This window comes from Limulus polyphemus, unplaced genomic scaffold (genome assembly GCF_000517525.1).
Source record: "Limulus polyphemus unplaced genomic scaffold, Limulus_polyphemus-2.1.2 Scaffold1032, whole genome shotgun sequence".
In the NCBI taxonomy this organism is placed as follows: domain Eukaryota; kingdom Metazoa; phylum Arthropoda; class Merostomata; order Xiphosura; family Limulidae; genus Limulus; species Limulus polyphemus.
The window spans coordinates 311,839-315,351 of record NW_013666642.1 but is presented as its reverse complement, the minus strand read 5'-3'; the positions used below and the strand labels follow the sequence as shown (position 1 = coordinate 315,351).

Sequence of the window (3,513 nt, the reverse complement as noted above, 5' to 3'; positions counted from 1 at the left end):
GTATATATAAGAGGGGAAAACGTGACGCGGGAGGGTAAGGTAATGTGTGTATAGACAGTGTGTAATTGATCTGCAGTCAGAAGTATTATTGACGTTCGTTGATATAGCGTTGTTTTAGCGCGATTGTTGAAGTTGAGTGTATCAGTAAAGTTGTATTCGGAAAGAATAAACCAGTTTTATTAAGTAAAGACTTGTGTCGTTAAAATTTCGTCGGAACAAAGTTACGGAAAACTCAATTAACAAACGGAGACGTAACAATATACAACAATCTAGGATTAAGAAGTAATTTATTGCTGACTTGTAGTACCAGAAAATGTCTATCAGATTAAATGAAAGATAGTTCAAAAACATGTCTTAAAAAAAGAAAAATACAAGTTAAAAATTTAAAGATTGGTCTTTGTGAGAATAATAGTTTAACAAATTCCACTTGTCACTCTACTTTATTCAGCTCCAACTATTTCTTCATGTACAACTTTTCTGCATGTTGGCAGTTTTAACAGAGAATTAGGATTCTTGGTATTATATTAAAACCTTAAATAATTTAAGACTTTCATGCATTAACTGCTTTGTTTATTCAGTTTTCATTGGTTTAAAGATTTACTTTTAAGATGAATATATTGTTTAAAGTTTTTTCAGTGTGTGTTGTTTGAATAGTAGTATGCATAATTTTTTACACATTTAGAATGTAGACTTACTCTGGTATAGTTTTATTCAATCACCTCACAAATGTGAAATGCTTAATAATGTATACCCACTAACTAAAATTTACAATAATTTAACTTTTTTTGTGTATGTGTCGGATATTTTGAATATAAATCATTCGTGTTGGTGTTGAACGTCTTCCGTTGCACAAGAAATGTTGGGATATTTCATGTCAGCTTTTATGAATGTAGAATTTTAGGGCATGTAATAACTTACTAGATATATAGTGTATGTGGATAATATTAAAACACTTTGAGATGTGTCAGAATTTAAAAAATGTTCAAAATAGTATGTGTTTCTTGTTTATGTAATCAGTAGTATGTGAAAACCTTTGTATCATAAGACACTTATTCAACAAATAATGTTAATACTATACTTAGTCAAAGTTTTGTATTTTAATAATTTAGTTGTGATTAACTGGACTAAATTGACTGAATGTGTAATTTCTTTGCAATAGCACACCAGCCTAAATTTTTCTTCAACAAAGCAGATCCTTACTGATAACATACATGTGCTTAACTGTTAATGTAACAGAACAAAACATCCCGCAGTTCTGTATGATTTAAACCCAACCAATTACCACATCACAGCTAGCTTGTTTGTTAATGGATGGCAGACACCAAAATTACTATATATAAACGATTTTTTGCCACCCGTTCTTAAGTATAAATGTATAATTCATGGAACATATTTTTTAAAACTGAGACTAGTACATCAAAACATTTTGCAGAAACATGCAGTAGACAAGCTTTTGCAATTGAAAATAAGTCCACTGTTTAAGAAGCAAGCATTGTACTTGTAGATATGTTATGGTTAACTTTATCTTTGTTGCAGAAACTTTGTTGCAGACAGTCCATTAGATCTGCTAGTCAAAAGATGTTTTTTTCTTAATAGTTAAAATGTTAACTTGATTGTTTGGTTAAACTTGTGAAATTTTGTGACAGAAACACCTCAGGGTATGACCTAAAAGATTGCAGTTTCTCATAAATAATGTTTATTAAAATTTCTCCTATGTTATTTTGTACTGTTTATGTATAGCTTTACCTGCAGAGCTTACATATTTATGTATCGGGATTGGATTTGGGAATGTAGCTCTTCTGAGAGAATGGACATTCAAGATTCTTATTCCATAGTGCAGTGACATCAAATGTTATATCCCCACCTAGCTAAACATGTTGAAATCTTCCAGTCAGTAAAATTATCTTGACACCGAACCAGTGCAATGAGCTGCACACTACAATGTCAATTCAAATAGTTCTGTTGTTTGTATTTAAAACGAGAGCAAGCCATCTGGGGTGGCTGATCCCTTACCAAAATGTACCCTTGAAACTTTTTATTTGAGATTGCATTCATGCATTATGCCCATATGAATTTGGTTATTCATTCAGTTTTGACTTGTATTGGGAAAATCAAAAATTTTTTGATTATTGGGCATTCAGAATACTGGGCAATAACCATTTTGTTGACAGAAAAAGGCTAGGCCTAATATTAATATAAATGTTTTGGAGGAAGTTCTTAGTGTTTTTCTTCTTTTAGTTTTGCTTTTTTCTTAATATTATTTTGAACCATCTGTGTTAAAGGCCTGTTATACTTCTTTTTCAACATTATTGTAATTATTCTAAAATACAGGTAGTTTACAATATTTCTATCCTATTTATGTTAATGGGCCTACAGCTTGAAATAATAATAGTTTACCATTATAAACAATGTAGTAAGCCTGTAGATCTAAGCAGTATAATTTAAAAAATATAGGCTTAGGTTAATGCTAATGCAACTGTGATAAAAACTGAAGTTAAACTATTGTAGGTACCTTTTTTACACTGCTGCATTTGAATATGTTTCATCATGCCCATATAAGGATTTACATGAAAAAAGAACTCTCATAAGAGTTCTATGAAGTGTAAGTAAATTAGCCTCATAATTTGCCAAAATCATTCAAGAGAACTTCTAGAAATCCCAGGGAATGCTCTGTAGAGGCTCCTGTGAGAGGGCTATTCCCATCTGTCATACCCAATCCAGAAGCAGTTTTGCTGTCACTTGTCATGGCTTCACTGTACATTCAGTCGCACATCTGTCTTCTGTTGCATTGTGGCCTGGTACTCCTGTTGTTGTTGAAAAGACTGCAAGCTGTGTGTATGGACATTGTTATACATGTACTCAAATTATATGAAATAAAATGTTGCAATAACAAAGAAGCAACAACTTTAAAACATATAAAGCAAGATACTTTTTATCTTCATCAAACAAGTTCACCTTGGGAAAAAGTTTCGGGTTCATTAGTTATCTTTTTTTTTTACTTTGATAGTTAGTTTTGTACAAAATATACTATATATAGTGTTTATATGATACTTGATGTTGCACCTGGTAAACTTCCAAAAATTGTATATTTGTTAGAAGAACATAATGTTTTATACCCTTGTTATTTAGAAAATTCACTGCACCCACCTGCTTGCCACACCTCATGCCGCACTAGGCAACATAAAAAAATAAAAATAACACACACACACACCAGATTTTTTGTTTGATCAGATACAGCAAAATATATTGAACCACCTATGTACAGTAGAATCATGTAGCATGAGAACATGGATATTTACAATGTATTGTTGCGACAGCGGAAGTCACGCAATGCTGAAAGCATGCGCGCTGGAGTTTCTAGAAGAATCATGACTGTTCCTGGCAACTCTAGTCTTTTCCAGGTGCCCTCTATTTTAGTATATAAGCCTGGCAAATAATTGCAGATAGATAGGTATAGAGATGATAATTGAGGCAAGTGAGCGATAGTGACCGTAAGTAAAATGTGTGAATCGT

General features: G+C 32.1%; 1 protein-coding gene across 4 annotated transcripts in view; it reads left to right on the top strand.

Annotated features, from left to right (window-relative positions):
• The window catches only part of LOC106461793 (GTPase-activating protein and VPS9 domain-containing protein 1-like), a 91,298-nt gene that overhangs the window by 11,197 nt on the left and 76,588 nt on the right, over positions 1–3,513 (top strand). The window lies entirely within an intron of this gene.